The sequence below is a fragment of the Schistocerca gregaria genome, unplaced genomic scaffold (assembly GCF_023897955.1).
Source record: "Schistocerca gregaria isolate iqSchGreg1 unplaced genomic scaffold, iqSchGreg1.2 ptg000378l, whole genome shotgun sequence".
In the NCBI taxonomy this organism is placed as follows: domain Eukaryota; kingdom Metazoa; phylum Arthropoda; class Insecta; order Orthoptera; family Acrididae; genus Schistocerca; species Schistocerca gregaria.
Window position 1 is genome coordinate 14776978 of NW_026061824.1, and position 26033 is coordinate 14803010.

The following is a 26033-nucleotide window of genomic DNA, read 5'->3' on the forward strand; positions in this document are numbered from 1 at the left end:
ATTAATCAACTGAGTAAGTAAATTTGAAGGTCCGTTTAGTCAAAATTAAAGGACCCCCTTAATTGTTTTAGTCATTTTTATACAGTTTTGTTTAGGAAAGTTGGCAAGCCGAACGTTAAATATCTGTATTCTTACGCTTAATCTGCTTCTCCCCTGATTGCAAGTAGTGAGAGTTCTGCTATGAATTTTATGGACATTTGTGCTATTTAAGTAAAGCTTTACCTAAGTATATATACCTAGTCATATTCAAATTTCAAGTTTTACGGGTCTCGTTCCACTTAACGAAATTTATTTATTATTTGTCCAACTGATCTGGCCTTGTGATTTTATAATGCTTTTGATTGTAATAAAATATGTAGCAACTACAACGGATTACTATTGTGATTTTGGTGTGTCACTACCATACCCCATATCACAGAGGATGAAATGTTTCATGAAATATATAAAAAACTTGTTTTTGATACATTCAACGATTAAGAGGGTGGAATATAGGATGTAATGTTTTATGAAAGTATTTCAGTGCGAAAGAGTTTTTAAAGCGAAATCTATGAATATTGTGTTATAGAAAACTACGTGTTTCACTGTTTTTGGAACTACAACCTCCAAGAAGGTGCAATAGGGGCACAGGTTTCACTGACCCATAGCCTTCCAGCCCAACCTGCAAAGTATACGGACTTGAAATTTGATGAAGGTGTAAATCTTACGCTGAAAGCATCATTTAAGAAGAGATTGTTCGAAATTTCACTCCTATGGGGGTGAAACATGGGTTGAAAGTCTTTTTTTTTAAATATGTCCCTATGTCCCTATTGAAGCTATAACTACAAAACTACGAAAATTGACATTTGGTGTCTCAGTCAGATACAAAAAAGAAACAGGTTTTTAGCATTTTCCGAAATTCTTCCATTGGGGGATAAAATAATTAGTGAAGGTTTTTTGAAAATAAATCATTATTAAAGAACTACTGAAGCATTTTTATAGCTACATCTATGAAAATAGGTATTTGACATCTCGGTTGGATGTAAAAAAAATGTGTTTCGTTGCTTTTGGAAATTTAACTCACTAATAGAGTGAAATAGGGGATGTAATGTTTTATGAAATATTTCACTATGAAAGCATTTTTAGAATTAAATGGATGAAGATTTGCATTTGGCTCCTCGGCTCTAAATAGAAGAATACGTGTTTAATTGTTTTTGAAAACCCAACCCCTAAAGGGTGTGAGATGTTTCAGAAAATGGTTCATTATGAAAGGATTGCTAAATATATCTGAGAATTCGTATTCGGCTAATATGTTACAATTTTTAAAAACTACGTGTTTTTCTGGTTTTGGAACTTCGAGCATAAGGGGATGAAAATTTTAATGAAATATTTATTGCGTTATATTAAAATATTTTAAATCTGCATCTATGAAAACCGGTATTTCACTTCTCAATTAGATATAAAGAAATATGCGTTAGGGAATGAAAGACTGTACGGAGATATCACCACAAGAATACAAACGGCTTGATTAACAAAAACCTTGGACTCCAGCTGTCAGCATTGCTTTTTGATCATTCAGTAAAAGACCATGCTTCAACGGCGCTAAGTTTAGAAAGTTTAGAAAGTGTTGCAGTTTATAAAAGACATAAAAAAACGATTAAAGAAAAAAATTCTTTGCAGACCATGAACGGTCTACGCAAGTAAAGAAGCGGATGATAAGCTAGCTCTTTATGCAAATGAGTTGGTCAGTTTAAGTTCCGAGACATGTCATGCAGCAGGAACGGAATCCTATAGTTGCTACGATTGGCTAAAGGAAAAGTTTTGCAGAATCACTCGAAATCACTTCTGCAAGTGGCTAAGAATCTCGTAATGAATAAAAATTCTGTACTGAGAATTCCAAGGTGGGAGATGCAAGATTCCTCCCCCCCCCCCTTCCTCCTCCTCACAATGCTATCCTTCTTTACCTACAGCAAAAAATAAATAAATTAATTAATAAATAAAACTAGAGGAATTTCTACTGTGAAACTATTTGCATACAAGAGAACGGCCCTTGAAATTTAACTCTTCAAAGTTTTAAGCCCTGCTCATTCCGGATATTGATTAGAAAGTGTTAATCCACATGTGAAACCTGAGTATATAATCCCTGTGACATTTGATCAACGGTGTTCCATAAGGACAGGTTCTCATTCAAAACGTTCGAAAATTCAAATTCTTTGTAGTTGCATTTTTTAAAGGTGTACTTGTCTAGACTCTTGGAACAGAAAGTTTTTTTTTTAATCCGTGCTTTACAAAAGTTTCTACAGTCCATTGTTTGAAGCAGTGTCACGGCTGCCATGAGCCGCGCGGGGTACCCGCCATGTGTCCAACGCCTTGTCACGGTTCGCGCGGCTCCCCCTGTTGGAGGTTCGAGTCCTCCCTCGGGCATGGTTGTGTGTGTGTTGTCCTTAGCATAAGTTACTGTAAGTAGTGTGTAAACATAGGGACTGATGGTTCAAATGGCTCTGAGCACTTTGGGACTTAACATCTGAGGTCATCAGTTTCCTAGAACTTAGAACGACTTAAAACTAACTAAATTAAGGACATCACACACACCCATGCTCGAGGCAGGATTTGAACCTGCGACCGTAGCGGTCGCGTGGCTCCCGACTGAAGCGCCTACAACCGCTCGGCCACATCGGCCGGTCTATCATGTATTCTAGAAGAGTTGCAAGGTCGTCAGTGGCGCCTGTTCTTTCGAGAGCAGTTACTATCTTCATATCTATGGTTAAACGTTACCCAGCCATTGACCTTCGTCTGTGCGAATGCGCACAGGTTGCCGGAACTCTTACGGGAATCGTCACCTTAGTGTGAGCCAGTAATGAGTGGATGGACAAATACCTATTAAGTACATTACGTATGCGGATTGTGGACGGTTGGGGATGTGAGTCTCACGGGAAGCATGCGAGGGATAAATTCCTGCAGTCGTGCTGTTCATGTGTGCCCTCGATGGCTCAGATGGATTGAGCGTCTGCCTTGTAAGCAGGAGATTCTGGGTTCGAGTCCCAGTAGGGGCACACTTTTCAGCTGTCCCCATCGAAGTATATCAACAACACCTGTCGGCAGCTGAGGGTTTCAATTAATTATCAGTTGTGAAGGTGATTCGATGAACCCTTTGCCAGGCACTTAAATGTGTTTTGCAGGGTATCCATATAGATGTAGATGATAACTCGTCCCGTGTCGCACGTGCTCAAAATGATTCATACTGCAGAATGCATGCAAACATACTCACCGAAAATACTGACGAATATCAAGTGCAGGCTGCCGAGTGCTGCATATCCAGCTTTGACAGATCGGCTTTTCCTGCCAAGAAGAACAGGAAGTTGCTGTCTAGGAACAATCAGAGGTAGAGGAAGGGCTGATAAATACTCCTTGAATTGCAGACTAAACGTAAATAACGAAAATACATTTTTGGTAAAAATTGGTCAAAACATAATCGTTTGCCCTCCGTATTGGATTAGATGTTTTGAATATTGAAAATCTGACTTCAGATTCGTTTTCAGCGACATTAAAAATATATATGTAACACTCAGTTCATGCAAATCGAAGTAATAATATAACTAAATGTTTTCCCTAAACTTTGAACACATTTTTTTCGGGTAACTATTTTCTCAGAACGGCATGCAGCATAAATTAAAAGTGGTTCGTTCTCTTAACATCTACCTCTGACCCCTAAAAGTAAACACTTTTCTTAGGAACTTATAGCTATAATATGACATTTGTTAATATTAACTAATTTTTGTGTAGGCATAAGGAGTGAAACAAACCCTCAAAAATCGAACTCAAAGTTCGAATTAGCATTGTATCGTTAAATTTAAGGTTGTTTCATTGCGGTTAGGTATACGCTCCCATAAATTTTATGTTTTAGCGACTGATGTTATCCATTTTCAATTTCAGAGGAATAATGTAGTATCAACTGATGTTACCCATTTTTGAATTCAGGTAACATATGAGGTGCCACACTGCACGCGCTCTGCGTACTCCAGTCTCGCAGGCCCTTGATCAAATCATAATTACGGGCGCCATTTTTTATTGAAAATCTAAAATTAAGCTCATAGTATTATCACTCGTAATTCCCAAACAGATCTTTCGAATGTATTTTCATTGTCTCAAAAAGAATTTCAAATGTACCCTTTTTTGCTCATTTGTATGAGAACCTGGCCGTAACGCCGGAATATAGTCACGAGATTTTTTTTCAGAGACGCTGTACGTTCGCGAGAAGACTTTCATTCTGCGCGTGTCGAAGGACATTCCTCAGATATTACTGTGTGTGTGCTACTCAGTCGTGCCATTTAAGTGTACATCTTTGCATAGTTTTCCTTTCACGATGTAAACAGTGTTCCGCTCAGTTGCTAACTGGCCAGTGAGTGGTTCCGAAGGTATCGGATGTGCGGTGCGTTCGGTCTGCTAGGACAACAGCAGACTAGCGTGGTGCGATGGCAGAAGCAGACACTGAGGGAGCTAGCTGCTGGGACGCCAGCGAACAATTTATGCCAAGTAAGACGAAGAGGACTATTCTAAAATTACGAGCCGTCTCAAAAGTGTTTACCATTGGTAAATCTTGCTGTTGAGTCTGACAAAACTGGCAGTTTTGCCTAGAGATACATTAGAGAGAGCTACAGGAAATCCCCCCACCCCCCTCAATGAAATTTTGGTTGTGATGACAGGCCGATTGGTAGTGTAGCCCGAGATCTAAGTTAGGTTGGAAGGTGGTAATTTGATTGAGAGTTGTTTACGCCAACGATTATGAATGCCGACTAAACGTTGTGCGAGCAGATTGCCCTGTAGCGTAGCCTAGCGTTTCCGTCCGCGCCACATTTAACACACTTTCTCTAACTGTGTACAAAAGTCTCACAACTGCCACGATAACTACGTTTCTGGTGGGGGGAGGGTAGAGTCCACTATGTAACTTTCACTGCAAATTTTAGTAACCGCCGAAACTAACCGAAATAGAAGCGTAATTTTAACTATATTTCCTTTTGTGGGAAAATAATGGTTCTCCTCTTTCGGCAGCAACTGTAATATGTAGGCGACTTATTAGTTTTTTTTAACTCTGAATCATGATCTCAATAGACGCAGTGCTTTTTTTACGTTACTTGATTTGTGGTCTATAGTAAACAATGCAACGAATTGGTAAATTCTTTGAAGTTTGACGTGTGTTACATAGACGACGTCTGCAATGTTCGTAAGGCCAAGTTTGCATATATTCGGTGTCTGTTTTTTTGGCCATGTACTGTATAATTAAAGGGAGGAGGATTATGTTCAAGGAGCAGTGCATTAGCAGTCTATGGAGAAATTGAGAATTTGGATCTAACGAACGGCATGCTCGGGCTGTTCGTGCTATTCTGTTGACCACTGTGTAATTCGGACACAGTGATCATTGCCTCTCCCTCGTAACCAGGGGACTCGGGTGCTAATCCTGGTCTGGCACAAATTTTCAACAGTGCCCATTGACTAAAGTCTGTGCCCATTGTCAGCTAATGTCATTGTTTCGGTGTTAAATTGTATTTTGTTCACGATACGTAGTTTGGCTTTTTCATGGATAACAGCTTTGAAAAGCGTACAGGTTATATTGATATTTGCTCGTCGTTAGTCCAAGGCAACTATAGCGATTTATAAACACAGTTGTAGTTCGTATTAAGCCTACATACGTAATTGTGTCCTGTGTTTCTTTACCAAGAACTACTTCGTAAGTAATTCCCCTGTAGTGGTATTTTGTTTTAGTATTTTGTTTAAATATTTATAGACTGCAGGCTTGGATGAAATATGAAACACATGTCCGAAGTTCCTGTTGATACTGCAGATACTGTTTCATCCGTACTAGGGGCCAAAACATTTCATCTAATACAGAAGGACACAATTTGTCTCGAGATTTAGCAATTTTTCATAATAGAGGCCTTGCTTCGATATATTTTTCTCTAATTCTTGTTTGGATTTAATCTTAAAACACACTAACTCTTCCACCACTTATTCGATATGTGGTTTTATCCATTTCGTAGCCTAGAGTTCCTAAACGGTCGATAATATTAATGATTTCCTTTCTCAATTATATTTTCTGTAAATCTCCTGTTTATGGTTATTGCTAACATGTTTCACGTTCTCACTTTTATTATTTTTATTTTTCTAGTTTTGTGCCTTGTAGCCAAATTTTCTTTGAATCTGGTTTTTAATTCTGAAATAGTAACAGTTGAAGGTCAAGAGAAGATTGCGGTCTATTTGAGGAGAGTGGCTTGGAGATTTTTTATAACAGACGTATACAGGTCATGGGGATCCTTACCTATATACATTTACTTCGATTGTGATGTAGCCCATTCTCTTGTCATGATCTCGGCTGTATCGTAGTACATTGTCTCGGTTAGGTTGGAGATTTCTGTTGAGAGTTGCCGAAGTCAACGAAAGTGATTACAAAGTAAAGACTGTGCTAACAGAACGATCTGTAGCGTAGTCCAACACGTTCTTTCTGTCCTTTTAAAGCCTCTTTTAATTAAAAATAACTAAAGCTGCAAGATACAATCACAAAAACTGTATTACGTAATAGAGTAATCCCAGACTATTGTTGTGTAAGTTGTGTGCGTACACTATTTTTTTTGTCAGTGAATATACATTTTTTTACTCATTTGCTGGGTTTCAATTTTCCCCGTTTTCTGGCAAAAAACCTTTTCCTGTGAAGGGCCCATTAGCTTGTCGGTTATATTTGTGACTTTCTCGACGGTCAGTAATTTCCTGATAGTCCATCCACCGGCGTCATTGTTAACATCGGATATAGATTTTAGTATTAGGAAGGCTAATATGAAGCTAATGCATAAGTAGGTCTAATAATTAATAAAAATAGGAATGCGGGTAAGCTACTACAAACAGCATAGTGAACGCATTGTTGTGGCCAAGATAGCCACGAATCCCACGCCTACCAAAGTCGTAAAAGTAGTCCGCAGATGATGAAGAAATTGATGAAATGTGTGATGAGATAAAAGAAATCATTCGGATAGTGATGGGAGATGAAAATTTAATATTAATGGGTGACTGGAATTCGACAGTAGGAAATGGAAGAAAAGGAAACGTAGTAGGTGAATATGGAATGGGGGTAAAAAATGAAAGAGGAAGCCGCCTGGTAGGTTTTTGCCCAGAGCATAACTTAATCATAGCTAACACTTGGTTCAAAAATCATGAAAGAAGATTGTATACGTGGAAGAGACCTGGAGATACTGCAATATTTCATATATATTATATAATGGTAAGACAGAGATTTAGGAACCAGATTTTAAATTGTAAGACATTTCCAGGGGCAAATGTGGACTCTGATCACAATATATTGATTATGAACTGTAGATTAAACTGAAGAAACTGGAAAAAGGTGGGAATTTAAGGAGATGGGACCTGAAAGAACTGACAGAATCAGAAGTTGTAGAGTGTTTCAGGAAGATCATTAGGGAACGATCTACGGGAATGGGGGAAAGTAATACAGTGTGATGAGGGATCTGAGTGGTGTACTGTCAAGGGGGAGGGGGTTCCTCAGGGATCAGTGTTGGGGCCGCTCCAGTTCCTTATTTATATAAATGATATGCCCTCAAGTATTACGGGTAACTCTAAAATATTTCTGTTTGCTGATGACACTAGCTTGGTAGTAAAGGATGTTGGGTGCAACATTGACTCCGTTTCAAGTAGTGCAGTACATGACCTCAGTCCATGGCTTGTAGAAAATAAACTAACGTTAAATCACAGTAAGCTTCAGTTTTTACATTTTCTAACACACAATTCAACAAAACCTGACGTTTTAATTTCACAGCATGGGCATATGATTGGTGAAACTGAACGGTTCACATTCCTAGGTGTTCAAATAAATAGTAAGATGTCGTGGAAAGCCCACGTTCAGGATCTTGTTCAAAGACTTAATACTGCCATTTTCACTATTGGAACGGTGCCGAAAGTGAGTGATACTTCGACAAGTAAATTAGTCTACTTTGCTTATTTCCATTCACTTATGTCGTATGGTATTATGTTTTTGGGTAACTCTTCTCATTCTAGAAGGATATTTTTGGCTCAGAAACTGGAGGTTCGGGCAAAAAGTGGTGTGAGTTCACGAACCTCTTGTCGACTTCTGTTCAGGGAGTCTGGGTATTTTGACCTTGGCCTCTCAATATGTATATTCCTTATTGTCGTTTCTTGTTACCAATATTAGTTTATTTCCAACAATAAGCAGCTTTCACTCGGTTAATACTCGGGAGAAATCAAACCTCCATTTGGATCGGACTTCCTTAACTCTTGTGCAAAAATGTGTGCAGTATACTGCTGCATCCATTTTCAATAAGCTGCCACTCGAATTCAAAAATCTTAGCAGTAATCCACGCGCTTTCAAATCGAAACTGGAGTGTTTCCTCATGGGTCACTCCTTTTATTCTGTCGAGGAGTTAATTGAAAAATTAAGCTGATTCTAATTGTACTGCTGATAGCGTTTGCTTAAACTTATGGACTGATTTTCTCTCAGGTTCATGAACATGTATTTCTATCTGTTATTACTTTTTTGTTGTAAGTTCATGTGTCGCCCTAACCGCCGGCTGCTTCACGTCTGCTGTGCAGCGAGCTACCTTAATTTAAGTATTAACTCTATTTTTCTTACTTGTCACTTCTTCTTCCGTGTGTTTTTGCTTTTAGGAAGCTTTAATTGTCGAGTGCTAGTAATAGTGTTACATAGATTTCGTGTTTGTTTTGAATACAGTCAGAGAGAGGCCTTGTAGTCAGCCATAGTGCCAGTAGTGCTAGTGTTTGTTTTGAATACAGTCCAGAGACAGGTAGTGCTATTTTCATTGTTTTCCACAAGAAGTGGTTAGCAATCACAGTTTAGTCAGTAATCAATCGCCTTTAGTGAATTAGCAGTCTACTTAAAAGTTGATTAAGTCTCTTCGGTAAATTGATTCCTTAGGATGGATAGGATGTGTGACTGCTGTGTACGGACGCTGGCCACTCTTCGCGAACAGCTGAGCGTGTTGATGGCCGCGGTCAGCCGTCTTCAGGCTGCTGCCTCGGAGTGTAGCGGCAGTGGGGAGTCTGGTGCGTCGCATGGTGCACCCCAGGTATTAGATGCTTCACCCACTGTCCCTGCTGTCGAGAGATCTTCGCGGGTACCGGGCGCGGTTGGGCCACCCTCTCCCCAAGGGGAGTGGCGGGTTCAGTGGCGTTCGCGGCGCACGAGGCGGAGGGTCAATGTGGAGGCTGGCCGTGTGGCATCGCCCGCTCTGCCTGTGAATGGACATGTGGCTGCTCCTTCAGCAAGGTCCGAGCAGGCACACGGGGGGAGGGGTATATTAGTTATTGGGAGCTCCAACGTTAGGCTAGTGATGGAGCCCCTTAGGGAAATGTTATAGTTCTGGGAGGAGATTTTAATTTTGCTGGATATAGACTGGGAGACTCAAACGTTCATAACGGGTTGCAGGGACAAAGAATCCATTGAAATATTTTAAAGTGCTTTATCTGAAAACTACCTTGAGCAGTTTAACAGAGAACCGACTCGTGGCGATAATATATTAGACCTTCTGGTGACAAACAGACCCGAACTATTTGAATCAGTTAATGCAGAACAGGGAATCAGCGATCATAAAGCGGTTACTGCATCGACGATTTCAGCCGTAAATAGAAATATTAAAAAGGTAATAAGATTTTTCTGTTTAGCAAAAGTGACAAAAAGCAGATTACAGAGTAGCTGACGGCTCAACACAAAAGTTTTGTCTCAAGTACAGATAGTGTTGAGGGTCAGTGGACAAAGTTCAAAACCATCGAACAATATGCGTTAGATGAGTATGTGCCAAGGAAGATCGTAAGAAATGGAAAAGAGCCACCGTGGTACAACAACCGAGTTAGAAAACTGCTGCGGAAGCAAAGGGAACTTCACAGCAAACATAAACATAGCCAAAGCCTTGCAGACAAACAAAAATTACGCGAAGCGAAATGTAGTGTAAGGAGGGCTATGCGAGAGGCTTTCAATGAATTCGAAAGTAAAGTTCTATGTACTGACTTGGCAGAAAATCCTAAGAAATTTTGGTCCTATGTCAAAGCGGTAGGTGGATCAAAACAAAATGTCCAGACACTCTGTGACCAAAATGGTACTGAAAAAGAGGATGACAGACTAAAGGCCGAAATACTAAATGTCTTCTTCCAAAGCTGTTTCACAGAGGAAGACTGCACTGTGCTTCCTTCTCTTGAAGTCGCACAGTTGACAAAATGGTAGATATCGAAATAGACGACAGAGGGATAGAGAAACAATTATAATCGCTCAAAAGAGAAAAGGCCTCTGGTCCTGATGGGATACCAGTTTGATTTTACACAGAATACGCGAAGGAACTTGCCCCCTTCTTGCAGCGGTGTACCGTAGGTCTCTAGAAGAGCGAAGCGTTCCAAAGGATTGGAAAAGGGCACAGGTCATCCCCGTTTTCAAGAAGGGACGTCGAACGGATGTGCAGAACTATAGACCTATATCTCTAACGTCGATCAGTTGTAGAATTTTGGAACACGTATTATGTTCGAGTATAATGCCTTTTCTGGAGACTAGAAATCTACTCTGTAGGAATCAGCATGGGTTTCGAAAAAGACGGCCGTGTGAAACCCAGCTCGCGCTATTCGTCCACGAGACTCAGAGGGCCTTAGACACGGGTTCACAAGTAGATGCCGTGTTTCTTGACTTCCGCAAGGCGTTTGACACAGTTCCCCACAGTCGTTTAATGAACAAAGTAAGAGCATACGGACTATCAGATCAGTTGTGTGCTTGGATCGAGGAGTTCCTACATAACAGAACGCAGCATGTCATTCTCAATGGAGAGAAGTCTTCCGAAGTAAGAGTGATTTCAGGTGTGCCGCAGGGGAGTGTCATAGGACCGTTGCTATTCACAATATTCATAAATGACCTGGTGGATGACATCGGAAAGTCTCTGAGGCTTTTTGCAGATGATGCTGTGGTGTATCGAGAGGTTGCAACAATGGAAAATTGTACTGATATGCAGGAGGATCTGCAGCGAATTGACGCATGGTGCACGGAATGGCAATTGAATCTCAATGTAGACAAGTGTAATGTGATGCGAATGTATAGAAAGATAGGTCCCTTATCATTTAGCTACAAAATAGCAGGTCAGCAACTGGAAGCAGTTAATTCCATAAATTATCTGGGAGTGCGCATTAGGAGTGATTTAAAATGGAATGTTCATATAAAGTTGATCGTCGGTAAAGCAGATGCCAGACTGAGATTCATTGTAAGAATCCTAAGGAAATGCAATCCGACAACAAAGGAAGTAGGTTACAGTACGCTTGTTCGCCCACTGCTTGAATACTGCTCAGCAGTGTGGGATCCACACCAGATAGGTTTGATAGAAGAGATAGAGAAGATCCAACGGAGAGCAGCGCGCTTCGTTGCAGGATCATTTAGTAATCGCGAAAGCGTTACGGAGATGATAGATAACCTACAGTGGAAGACTCTGCAGGAGAGACGCTCCGTAGCTTTGCATGGGCTTTTGTTGAAGTTTCGAGAACATACCTTCACCGAAGAGTCAAACAGTGTATTGCTCCCTCCTACTTATATTTCGCGAAGAGACCACGAGGATAAAATCAGAGAGATTAGAGCCCACACAGAAGCATACCGAGAATCCTTCTTTCCACGTACAATACGAGACTGGAATAGAAGGGAGAACCGATAGAGGTACTCAGGGTACCCTCCGCCACACACCGTTAGGCGGCTTGCGGAGTACGGATGTAGATGTAGATACTGACACGTTCCATGACCTTGAAGATTTGCTCCTCAATTTGGGCCTACGGAACTTGACATGCGCAGAGAAAGAGGGTAACAGAAGATATATTGATTTTAATTTGCGAAAGGAGAAAATACAAAAATGCAGTAAATTAAGCCGGCAAAAAGAAATGCAAACGTCTCAAAAATGAGATCGACAGGAAGTGCAAAATGGCTAAGCAGGGATATCTAGAGGACAAACGTAAGGATGTAGAGGCGCATATCACTAGGGGTAAGATAGATACTGCCTACAGGAAAATTAAAGAGACCTTTAGAGAAACGAGATTCACTTGTATGCATACCAAGAGCTCAGATGGAAACCCTGTTATCAGCAAAGAAGGGAATGTAGAAAGGTGGAAGGTGTATATAGAGGATCTATACAAGGGCAGTGTACTTCAGGACAATATAATGGAAATGGAAGAGGATGTAGATGAAGATAAAATGGGAGATGACATACTGCGTGAAGAGTTTGACAGAGCACTGAAAGACCTTAATCGAAACAAGATCCCGGGAGTAGGCAACATTCCATTAGAACTACTGACAGCCTTGGGAGACCCAGCTCTGACAGAACGTTACCGTCTGATGAGCAAGATGCATGAGACAGCCGAAATACCGTCAGACTTCAAGAAGAATGAAATAATTCCAATTTCAAAGAAAGCAGGTGTTGACAGATGTGAAAATTAGCGAACTATCAGTTTAATAAGTCACAGCTGCAAAATACTAACGCAAATTCTTTACAGACGAATGGAAAAAATGGTAGAAGCCGACCTCAGGGAAGACCAGTTAGGATTCCGTAGAAATACTGGATCATGTGAGGCAATACTGACCCTACGACTTACCTTATTAAGTAGATTAAGGAGAGGCAAACCTACGTTTCTAACATTTGTAGACTTAGAGAAATCTTTTGACAATGTTGACTGGAATAATCTCTTTCAAATTCTGAAGGTGGCAGGGGTAAAATACAGGGAGCGAATTCAATTTACAATTTGTACAGAAAGCAGGTGGCAGTTATAAGAGTCAAGGGATATGAAATTGAAGCAGTGGTTGGGAAGGGAATGAGACAGGGTTGTAGACTATCCCCAATGTTATTCAATCTGTTTATTGAGCAAGCAGTAAAGGAAACAAAAGATAAATTCTGAGTAGAAATTAAAATCCATGGATAAGAAACTAAAACCTTGAGGTTTGCCGATGACTTTGTAATTCAGAGACAGCAAAGAACCTAGAAGAGTAGCTGAACAGAATGAAGTGTCCTGAAGGGATGATATAAGATCAGCATCAATAAAAGCAAAACGAGGATAATGGAATGTAGTCGAATTAAGGTGGGTGATGCTGAGGGAATTAGATTTGGAAATGAGACATTTAAAGTAGTAAAGGAGTTTTGCTATTTAGGGAGCAAAATAACTGATGACGGTCGAAGTAAAGAGAATATAAAATGTAGACTGTCAATGGTAAGGAAAGTGTTTCTAAAGAAGAAAAATTTGTTAACATCGAGTATAGCTTTAGGTATCAGGAAGTCTTTTCTCAGAGTATTTGTATGGAGTGTAGCCGCGTATTGAAGTGAATAATGAACAATAAATAGTTTGGACAAGAAGAGAATAGAAGCTTTCGAAATGTGGTGCTACAGAAGAATGCTGAAGATTAGATGGGTAGATCACGTAACTAATGTGGAGGTATTGAATAGGATATGGGAGAAGAGAACTTTGTGGCACAACTTGACTAGAAGAAGGGGTCGGTTGGTAGGACACGTTCTTAGGCATCAAGGGATCACCAGTTTAATATTGGAGGGCAGCGTGGAGGATACAAATCGAGGACGGAGACCAGGAGATGAATACACAAAGCAGATTCACAAGGATGTAGGTTGCAGTGGGTACTGGGAGATGAAGCTTCCACACGATACAGTAGCATGGAGAGCTGCATCAAACCAGTCTCTGGACTGAAGACAACAACAACAACAACAACAACATTAAGGTATTTGTCTGGTGTGTAACCTCCAACAGAAGTGGGACAGACAAGAGGGTAAGATTATATTACATGTACTTTCCATTGAAATTAATCCATAATGGGGAGATACTCAATGGGAAAATGATATGCTAATTTACTTTCCACAGATCGCCAGTGGACTGATCATGAACGAGGAACGAAAATTTAGTCACACTTCTGATTGTACTCGTATTATTTGACCCCCCCTCTCCCTCCCTCTCTCTCTCTCTCTCTCTCTCTCTCACTCACTCTCTCACTCACTCTCTCACTCACTCACTCACTCACTCACTCACTCACTCACTCACTCACTCACTCACTCACTCACTCACACACACACACACACACACACACACACACACACACACACACACACACACACACACACACAATTACCCACTCTCAATCGCGCGCGCTAGTTCTACTAAAAAATTCAATTCATTAATGGTGTCTGAAGAGATCGTTAGCAAGAAATCCTTTAGGCCCCTCGTAAACTGAAATCTGTCAGTAGTAAAGCTTTTTATGGCAGCCGGCAAGTTATTGAAAATATCGTTCTCTTTAATGATGGAGACTTTCTTCCACCAAAGTAATTAACTTACCAATTTTTGTGGAGATTATTCACGTTTCTAGTAATGACTTCATAAAATGAGAAGTTGATTTGGAAATATTCATTTGTTTTTAACACAATTTTCACGGGGAGAACGTATCTTCTATCTCCACCATGTTAAACTGATCTATTTATATGATCCTTATCCTAAGTTGTGTTATATTAACTTTAAAACACAAAACATTTTTTACATGCATTTTCACTATTTTCCAACAAGCTGAAAATTTTTCATGAATAATATATTAATAGTGAAATTTTTAGAAAAATTTTGAAAGACAGGTTTTGCGGGCAAATTTAAAAATAAAAAGACGATAGTGTTCTTTATAATACAACTTCTCCATGGTTTTTAATTCCTACTCCGAAGTTTTCTTTTGTTTCCTTTACTGCTTGCTCAGCAAACAGATTGAATAACATCGGGGATAGGCTACAACCCTGTCTCACTCTCTTCCCAACCACTGCTTCCCTTTCATATCCCTCGACTCTTCATGCCCTCGAGTAAGAAAACTGACCGTTAGATTTCCATGGTTCTTGGATAAATGGTTTGAGAGGAAAGGTACAGTTAGTTAGAAAAGTTACGGAAAATTTAAAGTTGTATTGCACTTAACGTCGTACATGCACTCATTTAAATTCATAGTTTCTTTCACTTTCCAATAGTACGCATGCTGTACATAAACATAAAGTTTGTTTCATGATATTTACTTTTTTAATTTTTTGCAAGTCTTCTAGAACTTCTCTCGAAAACTTTGTGCGTAGATCTTGGCATTTTTTTTGTTCAGAAACGTTATTACTGTAGCAAACAACTGACTACGAGAGAAGAAAAAATGTATTCAATATGTGAAAGCTCAAAGCTACGGGTAAAATGTCCCTAGGCTTATCATCTCAAAGAAGAGCTGGCACAGAGAAACAAGTGGGCATGTCTTACATAGCAAGCTGCCATTTAAACCGACATTTAGGACCTTCAAATAAGGATTTGGACTAAAATACTTTCATATTCGCACTAAGTGTAAATCAAACTGGTACAATCACCAATAAACAAAATTATTTTCATGGTTTTCGGCGATCCTTTTGCCTTTCGGAATAAATATATTGCGAATCAGTAGTTAACATGCCTGGTTCCCCAAAGAGGATACGATTCGAAACTTCCGAAATGTGGTGATGTAGAAGAATGCTAAAAAAGTTTTGATCGAATAGCTGATGGGGTGATACGAAATCAGATTAGGGAGCAGAGAAATTAATGGCACAAATTGACAAAAAGAAGCGATAGTGGGTAAAAGACATATTTCGATTCCACCCATCCGCTGTGACCCACGACGTTCTGCATGACGGTGATTAGTTTGCATTTCGAAGGATACCAGCGGCCTTATTAAATGTTAACTGTGATTGCCTTCGTTTCTAGATCAATTTATAATGTTCGTTAACTATGATTTTTTTCGGAATATATCGTGATGAACTCTGGGTGGAACCACAGAACACAGCTTAAATTGTCGTTGAAGAAACGAGTAGTGATTGTATTTTTATCTTTCTTATCCGACACGTTGCGGTATCCAAGGTATAATGGGGTACACAGTTGAAAACTTTGATTAAATGTACAAAATTGATAAATAAGAGAGTTACAAATCTTTATATGAACACATTATGATGTATTAATCACAAAAATACAAGAACATTGCCATAAAATAAAACAACAATATTTTCTCACTCAAAAACAGAAATTTATATCATTTGCACGCGGCAGAATAGGGTGGTAAATACAAGTGATTACAAAAACGTATAAAATTATCGGAAATGCAGAAAATATTGGCTTGCTCGGTATTTTTTTTAGTTTAAAGTGAGTATTAATGTCAAACTACAGTTTTCATGTATCGTATCCTTTTCTTGAGGCTGTTTACAAAATTCACACACGGGGAGACACTCATCATCTTCGCTATCTATTCCTGCACAAGAATCGTGTGTCCATTTTTTGCACGTGGAACAAGCGACCCAACCTTCAACTGATTTTGAATATAACCCACCACAATATACACATTGACAGTCAGAACTTTCCTCATAATCACTCTACATCTACATCTACATCTACATCCGTACTCCGCAAGCCACCTGACGGTGTGTGGCGGAGGGTACCCTGAGTACCTCTATCGGTTCTCCCTTCTATTCCAGTCTCGTATTGTACGTGGAAAGATGGATTGTCGGTATGCTTCTGTGTGGGCTCTAATCTCTCTGATTTTATCCTCATGGTCTCTTCGCGAGATATACGTAGGAGGGAGCAATATACTGCTTGACTCTTCGGTGAAGGTATGTTCTCGAAACTTTAACAAAAGCCCGTACCGAGCTACTGAGCGTCTCTCCTGCAGAGTCTTCCACTGGAGTTTATCTATCATCTCCGTAACGCTTTCGCAATTACTAAATGATCCTGTAACGAAGCGCGCTGCTCTCCGTTGGATCTTCTCTATCTCTTCTATCAACCCTATCTGGTGCGGATCCCACACTGCTGAGCAGTATTCAAGCATTGGGCGAACAAGCGTACTGTACCCTACTTCCTTTGTTGTCGGATTGCATTTCCTTAGGATTCTTCCAATGAATCTCAGTCTGGCATCTGCTTTACCGACGATCAACTTCATATGATCATTCCATTTTAAATCACTCCTAATGCGTACTCCCAGATAATTTATGGAATTAACTGCTTCCAGTTGCTGACCTGCTATTTTGTAGCTAAATGATAAGGGACCTATCTTTCTATGTATTCGCATCACATTACACTTCGCTACATTGAGATTCAATTGCCATTCCGTGCACCATGCGTCAATTCGCTGCAGATCCTCCTGCATTTCAGTACAATTTTCCATTGTTGCAACCTTTCGATACACCACAGCATCATCTGCAAAAAGCCTCAGTGAACTTCCGATGTCATCCACCAGGTCATTTATGTATATTGTGAATAGCAACGGTCCTATGACACTCCCCTGCGGCACACCTGAAATCACTCTTACTTCGGAAGACTTCTCTCCATTGAGAATGACGTGCTGCGTTCTGTTATCTAGGAACTCCTCAATCCAATCACACAATTGTTCTGATAGTCCGTATGCTCTTACTTTGTTCATTAAACGACTGTGGGGAACTGTGTCAAACGCCTTGCGGAAGTCAAGAAACACGGCATCTACCTGTGAACCCGTGTCTAAGGCCCTCTGAGTCTCGTGGACGAATAGCGCGAGCTGGGTTTCACACGATCGTCTTTTTCGAAACCCATGCTGATTCCTACAGAGTAGATTTCTAGTCTCCAGAAAAGACATTATACTCGAACATAATACGTGTTCCAAAATTCTACAACTGATCGACGTTAGAGATATAGGTCTATAGTTCTGCACATCTGTTCGACGTCCCTTCTTGAGAATGGGGATGACCTGTGCCCTTTTCCAATCCTTTGGAACGCTTCGCTCTTCTAGAGACCTACGGTACACCGCTGCAAGAAGGGGGGCAAGTTCCTTCGCGTACTCTGTGTAAAATCGAACTGGTATCCCATCAGGACCAGCGGCCTTTCCTCTTTTGAGCGATTTTAATTGTTTCTCTATCCCTCTGTCGTCTACTTCGATATCTACCATTTTGTCAACTGTGCGACAATCTAGAGAAGGAAGCACAGTGCAGTCTTCCTCTGTGAAACAGCTTTGGAAGAAGACATTTAGTAATTCGGCCTTTAGTCTGTCATCCTCTTTTTCAGTACCATTTTGGTCACAGAGTGTCTGGACATTTTGTTTTGATCCACCTACCGCTTTGACATAGGACCAAAATTTCTTAGGATTTTCTGCCAAGTCAGTACATAGAACTTTACTTTCGAATTCATTGAAAGCCTCTCGCATAGCCCTCCTCACACTACATTTCGCTTCGCGTAATTTTTGTTTGTCTGCAAGGCTTTGGCTATGTTTATGTTTGCTGTGAAGTTCCCTTTGCTTCCGCAGCAGTTTTCTAACTCGGTTGTTGTACCACGGTGGCTCTTTTCCATCTCTTACGATCTTGCTTGGCACATACTCATCTAACGCATATTGTACCATGGTTTTGAACTTCGTCCACTGATGCTCAACACTATCTGTACTTGAGACAAAACTTGTGTGTTGAGCCATCAAGTACTCTGAAATCTGCTTTTTGTCACTTTTGCTAAACAGAAAAATCTTCCTACCTTTTTTAATATTTCTATTTACGGCTGAAATCATCGATGCAATAACCGCTTTATGATCGCTGATTCCCTGTTCTGCATTAACTGATTCAAATAGTTCGGGTCTGTTTGTCACCAGAAGGTCTAATATGTTATCGCCACGAGTCGGTTCTCTGTTTAATTGCTCAAGGTAGTTTTCAGATAAAGCACTTAAAAATATTTCACTGGATTCTTTGTCCCTGCCACCCGTTATGAACGTTTGAGTCTCCCAGTCTATATCCGACAAATTAAAATCTCCACCCAGAACTATAACATGGTGGGGAAATCTACTCGAAATATTTTCCAAATTATTCTTCAGGTGCTGAGCCACAACAGCTGCTGAGCCCGGGGGCCTATAGAGACATCCAATTACCATGTCTGAGCCTGCTTTAACCGTGACCTTCACCCAAATCATTTCACAATTCGAATCTCTCGTTAGTATAGTATTATTTCTCCTTTTTTCCATTTATCTTCAGGCTCTTTCTCTCGTTTTTGAGTTCTTAATTTTATTCTCTTTCGCAAAAAGTTTTCTTTTTGCTCTTTCTTCTTTGTCAAAGTTCTTCTTCTGTTTCTCCCATTAATGTCTTTTAACTCTTTTTTTTTTGTACGGCGAATCAGTTAAAACAACGTTGTTCCCCCTTTTCAGTCTCGCTCTTTTCTTGCTTTCGTTAACTTTTGTTAACTTTTGACAAGAAAATCAGAATCTCAGGTGAAATATGAATTGAGGAGGTTGTGTTGTCAGTTGTCATCCAAGAGCACCCAAGATTAGAACAATTATCCCCAATAACTTTGTTATTCTTAGGCGTCAGTTCATTGTAACAATTCGCTGAAACCTCGTCCCCTTGATTATCCAGCCAGTTTGAGTCGTCTTTTTCAGCTGGTGTGCTAGGTGAAGGCAATTCCAATTGTTCAGATGTAATAACCTCTTTATCTGACGGCCTATCACGTCCGCTGTCAGTTGTGTCTGCCGGGAGGAAGTGTGCGTCGTGAATATGGATGGGTCCGTGGGCCATATTGCAGTAGCTTCGAAACCTTTAATAGCGGTTTTCATTGTTGCGCTTTAGACGAAAGCTGAACCAAAAAGCGTTGAAATTTGAAAGGTAGTTACGACTTTTCCTGCGTGGCTCCGCAGCCATTTTCGAAGTTAATCACTATAACGAGGATTTATAAAACAAACATCAAGCGGCTGAAGTCTGTGAGAGCAATGTGGTGGTGAAGAAACGCCACTCTCCTTCGCGTAGTCCATAACGTCAGTGTTCGTGGTATGAGCTGAGTGGCCATCTGATATAAGGAGAACTGGGACGTGCTTTGATGCCTTAGAAAATACCACATATTGTGAAAACCATACAAAGAATGACTCTGTGGCCATCCATGCGGTGCTGTGGACCTTAGCGCAACCTCCTGCTGCCAGTCCTAACTCAAATTCTTTCTGCTTCTTCTTTCGTGGAAAAATAATCGTAGGAGGAATGTCAGCTCTGCTTGCTGACGTACTAATGAGGCTGGTTGCAGTTTCGCCCGTTTCTGCAGATGTTAACGATCACACTGGACGGTTCCCTTTGCAAGCTGCGATGTTCGATTGGTTTTTAGGATTAACCGACACGCCTGTTTCATCACAATTAGTTATTTGAGAAGTCATTAGTTTGTGATTGTCACATTTGTTAGCAACGAAAGAAACCTATCGACAGCTACTTTATTAAAATCCTTGATTCTTGTACCAGATGTTGCTTCGGGCTTGAGAACAAACCCTCATTTGCTTCTTCATTGTTTCATGATGTAATAAAGATTTCGATTTGTTTTGCTCGAAATTTTCGAAAAGGTATCTGCGAAACGTGCAAAAATTGAAATGGCAAAACTGTGCACCTGCCGAAATACAAGTACGTATACTCATTTGAAAAAATGTTCCTAAACTGCTTCTGATACGCTAGAGGTTACCGCACAGTAAACAACAATTGTAGTTGACCGTTTGCCTGCATCGTATAAAGTACGGCCAATTAAATATTTTTGTAGGGAGGACACATCATCTCATCCTGAATGGAGAGTTCATCTATACGTGTAAAAGTAACCACTTGTGCCAGAGGGAAGTGTGTTGGGAGCCTTACTGTTCATGTTGTATATTAACATTACAGATAATATAAGTAAGCTCACATATTTCGAAAATGATGCAGATATCGACATTGAGGTAAAAAAGTTCGTGTGAAGCGATATGCACATACAGGGGAAATGAAAAATGTGACCACCTATACTTGCATCTACATGGATACTCTGCAAATCACATTTAAGTGCCTGGCAGATTGTTCATCGAACCACCTTCAGAAGACTCTATTATTCCAATCTCGCACAGCACACGGAAAGAATGATCACTTGTGTCTTTCCATACGAGCTCTGACTTCCCTTATTTTATCGTTATCGTTTCTCCCTACGTAGGTCGTTGTCAACAAAATATTTTCGCATTCTTAGGAAAAAGTTGGTGATTGGGATTTCGTGAGAAGATTCCGTCGCAACGAAAAACGCTTTCCTTTTAATGATGTCCAGCCAAAATCCTGTATCATTTGTGTGACACACTCTCTCATATTTCGCGATAATAGAAAACGTGCTGCCTTTCTTTGGACTTTTTCGATCTACTCCGTCAGTCCTATCTTGTAAGGATCCCACATCTTCCAGCAGTATTATAAAAGAGGACGGACAAGCGTAGTGTAGGCAGTCTCCTTTGTAGGTCTGTTACGTTTTCTAAGTGTCGTGCAAATAAAACGCAGTCTTTGGTTAGCCTTAACCGCAACATTTTCTATGTGTTCTTTCCAATTTAAGTTGTTCGTTATTGTATAATAATAATGGCGTGTGACGAGGGCCTCCCATCGGGTAGACCGATCGCCTGGTGCAAGTCTTTCGATTTGACGCCACTTCGGCGACTTGCGCGTCGATGGGGATGAAATGATGATTAGTACAACACAACACCCAGTCCCTGAGCGGAGAAAATCTGCGACCCAGCCGGGAATCTAACCCGGTCTTTTAGGATTGACAGTCTGTCGTGCTGACCACTCAGCTACCGCGGGCGGACGTTAGTTATTGTAACACCTAGTTAGTTAGTTGACTTTACGGCTTTTAGATTAGACTGCAACTTCTCTGTCCATTCTGCTTCACCAGCAATATTGCGGGATCAGTAATGACCTGATTTGCGGATATTGCGGGCGTACCTTAACTGGCTTCTGTCTTCATTGATTAGCGGCTACCACTCCTTTAGCCCTGCAGTACCCATTACTTTGTCCACAAACACACGATGGTTTCAACTTGAGAATCGCCAAGCTTGGAGCCAAATGTGATGTAAAGACGTCATTTTGCTCAGAATACTAAATCCAACGTGTACGACTTGCAAGTGTTCCGAAGTAGTGGAGAAAATCAGGTATGTGTGCTAAATATGCCTGAAAACATGAACGCATGCGGGCCCTGACACCATTGTTGATTTCAACAATTAAAAAAGGTCGGATATGTTTTGAACAGCTCATGTATATAAGCCATCGCCAGTGATGTCGAAAGAGCAAGATAACCCTAACTACGCCAGTTGATTAGGTACTTCGAATGGAGCGGTCTATTGTCTGACGTATCTCCATAACAGCTCCGAACCGAATACCCCAAAGTTCGACGAATGGTTCAAATGGCTCTGAGCACTATGGGTCTTAACATCTATGGTCATCAGTCCCCTAGAACTTAGAACTACTTAAACCTAACTAACCTAAGGACATCACACAACACCCAGCCATCACGAGGCAGACAAAATCCCTGACCCCGCCGTGAATCGAACCCGGGAACCCAGACGCGGAAAGCGAGAACGCTACCTTCACGTCAGGAATCAAGCTGAGCTCAGTAGGGCGCAAGTCCGGGGCTGTCTCAGGCCGATACTGATCTTCGGCCTGACGTGGCTGCTTGTCCTGTTCCAGGGGTTGCCCCTCAGTCTGCAAGATCCGAGCAGTCGCAGAGGGTGGTCTTACTGGTAGTTGGGAGCTCCAACGTCAGGCGCGTAATGGGGCCCCTTAGGGATATGGCTGCAAGGGGGGGGGGGGGGGGGGGGGGGAAGAAAACCAATGTGCAATCCGTGTGCATACCGGGGTGAGTCATTCCAGATGTGGAAAGGGTCCTTCTGGATGCCATGAAGGGTACAGGTTGCACCCATTTGCAGGTGGTCGCTCATGTCGGCACCAATGATGTGTGTCGCTATGGATCGGAGGAATCCCTCCCTGGCTATCTGATTTGGTGAAGACTGCCAGTCTCGCTAGCCGGATGAAAGCTTAGCTCACCGCTCACCATCTGCAGCATCGTCGACAGGACTGACTGCGGACCTTTGGTAAAGAGCTGAGTAAAGGGTCTGAATCAGAGGCTGAGATTGTTCTGCGACCGTGTGGGCTGCAGATTCCTCGACTTGAGCCATAGGGTGGTGGGGTTTCGGGTTCCGCTGGATAGGTCAGGAGTCCACTACACGCAACAAGCGGCTACAAGGGTAGCAGGGATTGTGTGGCGTGGGCTGGGCGGTTTTTTAGGTTAGATGGCATTGGGCAAGTACAGAAAGGGCGGCAGCTTCAATGAGTTCGGGGCAAAGCAGGACATGCGGGGACCAAGCAGCAATCGGTATTGTAATGGTAAACTGTCGAAGCTGCGTTGGTAAAGTACCGGAACTTCAAGCGCTGATAGAAAGTACCGAAGCTGAGATCGTTATAGGTATAGAAAGCTGGCTGAAACCAGAGAGGAATTCTGCCGAAATTTTTACAAAGGTACAGACAGGTAGAAAGGATAGATTGCATGCAACCGGTGGTGGAGAGTTAGTCGCTGTTAGTAGAAGTTTATCCTGTAGTGAAGTAGAAGTGGATAGTTCCTGTGAATTATTATGGGTGGAGGTTACACGCAACAGCCGAGCTAGGTTAATAATTGGCTCCTTTTACCGACCTCCCGACCCAGCAGCATTAGTGGCAGAACAACTGAGAGAAAATTTGGAATACATTTCACATCAATTTTCTCAGCATGTTATAGTCTTAGGTAGAGATTACAATTTACCAGATACAGACTGGGACACTCAGATGTTTAGGATGTGTCGTAGGGACAGAGCGTCGAGTGACATTATACTGAGTGCGCTATCCGAAAATTACCTCAGGCAATTAAACAGAGAACCGACTCGTGGAGATAACATTTTGGACCTACTGATAACAAACAGACCCGAACTTTTCGACTCTGTATGTGCAGAACAGGGATTAGTGATCATAAGGCTGTTGCAACATCCCTGAATATGGAAGTTAATAGGAATATAAAAAGAGGGAGGAAGGCTTACGTGTTTAGCAAGGGTAATAGAAGGCAGATTTCAGTCTACCTAACAGATCAAAACGAAAATTTCTGTTCTGACACTGACAATGTTGAGTATTTATGGAAAAAGTTCAAGGCAATCGTAAAATGCGTTTTAGACAGGTACGTGTAGAGTAAAACTGTGAGGGACGGGATAAACCCACCGTGGTTCAACAACAAAGTTAGGAAACTACTGCGAAAGCAAAGACAGCTTCACTCCAAGTATAAACGCAGCCAAAACCTCTCAGACAAACTGAAGCTAAACGATGTCAAAGTTAGAGTAAGGAGGGCTATGCGTGAAGCGTTCAGTGAATTCGAAAGTAAAATTCTATGTACCGACTTGACAGAATATCCTAGAAAGTTCTGGTCTCACGTTAAATCAGTAAGTGGTTCGAAACAGCATATCCAGACACTCCGGGGTGGTGATGGCATTGAAACAGAGGATGACACGCGTAAAGCTGAAATACTAAACACCTTTTTCCAAAGATGTTTCATAGAAGAAGACCGCACTGCAGTTCCTTCTCTAAATCCTAGCACAAACTAGAAAATGGCTGACATCGAAATAAGTGTCCAAGGAGTAGAAAAGCAACTGGAATCACTCAACAGAGGAAAGTCCACTGGACCTGACGGGGTACCAATTCGATTCTACACAGTACGCGAAAGAACTTGCGATCCCTTCTAACAGCCGTGTACCGCAAGTCTCTAGGGGAACGGAAGGCTCCAAATGATTGGAAAAGAGCACAGGTAGTCCCAGTCTTCAAGAAGGGTCGTCGAGCAGATGCGCAAAACTATAGACCTATACCTCTGACGTTGATCTGTTGTAGAATTTTAGAACAGGTTTTTTGCTCGAGTATCATGTAGTTTTTGGAAACCCAGAATCTACTCTGTAGGAATCAACATGGATTCCGGAAACATCCATCGTGTGAGACCCAACTCACTTTATTTGTTCATGAGACCCAGAAAATATTAGATACAGGCTCCCAGGTAGATGCTATTTTTCTCGACTTCCGGAAGGCGTTCGATACAGTTCCGCACTGTCGCCTGATAAATAAAGTAAGAGCCCACGGAATATCAGACCAGCTCTGTGGCTGGATTGAAGAGTTTTAACAAACAGAACACAGCATGTTGTTATCACTGGAGAGACGTCTACAGACGTTAAAATAATCTCTGGCGTGCCACAGGGGAGTGTTATGGGACCATTACTTTTCACAATATATATAAATGAGGTAGTAGATAGTGTCGGAAGTTCCATGCGGTTTTTCGCGGATGATTCTGTAGCATACACAGAAGTTGCAGCATTAGAAAATTGTAGCGAAATGCCGGAAGATCTGCAGCGGATAGGCCCTTGGAGCAGGGAGTGGCAACTGACCCTTAACATAGACAAATGTAATGTATTGCGAATACATAGAAAGAAGGATCCTTTATTGTATGATTATATGATAGCGGATCAAACATTGGTAGCAGATACTTCTGTAAAATATCTCGGAGTATGCGTGCGGAACGATTTGAAATGGAATGATCATATAAAATTAACTGTTGGTAAGGCGCGTACCAGGTTGAGATCCATTGCGAGAGTCCTTAGAAACTGTAGTTCATCAACAAAGGAGGTGGCTTACAAAACACTCGTTGGACCTATACTTGAGTATTGCTCATCGGTGTGGGATCCGTACCAGATCGGGTTTGCGGAGGAGATAGAGAAGATTCAAAGAAGAGCGGCGCGTTTCGTCACAGGGTTATTTGGTAACCGTGATAGCGTTACGGAGATGTTTGACAAACTCAAGTGCCAGAGTCTGCAAGAGAGCCGCTCTTCATCGCGGTGTAGCTTGCTCGCCAGATTTCGAGAGGGTGCGTTTCTGGATGAGGTATCGAATATATTGCTTCCCCCTACTTATACCTCCCGAGGAGATTACGAATGTAAAATTAGAGAGATTAGAGAGAGCACAGGGGCTTTCAGACAGTCTTTCCTTCCGCGAACCATACGCGACTGGAACAGGAAAGGGAGGTAATGACAGTGGCACGTAAAGTGCCCTCCGCCACACACCGTTGGGTGGCTTGCGTAGTATAAATGTAGATGTAGATGAGTGTGGTGCGTGATGCGGCGCTCCCCATCCCCATATACCGATCAAATCAGTCACGACTTGAACTGAGCGTGCCCGAACATTGTCCTA

At 41.4% G+C, this 26033-nt stretch overlaps 1 non-coding gene across 1 annotated transcript; it reads left to right on the top strand.

Moving 5' to 3' along the window:
• The first annotated feature begins 2954 nt into the window (after positions 1 to 2954).
• On the top strand, positions 2955 to 3029 carry Trnat-ugu (transfer RNA threonine (anticodon UGU)). The gene has a single exon. It is a non-coding gene; the product is annotated as a tRNA-Thr (tRNA).
• Positions 3030 to 26033: the final 23004 nt, after the last annotated feature.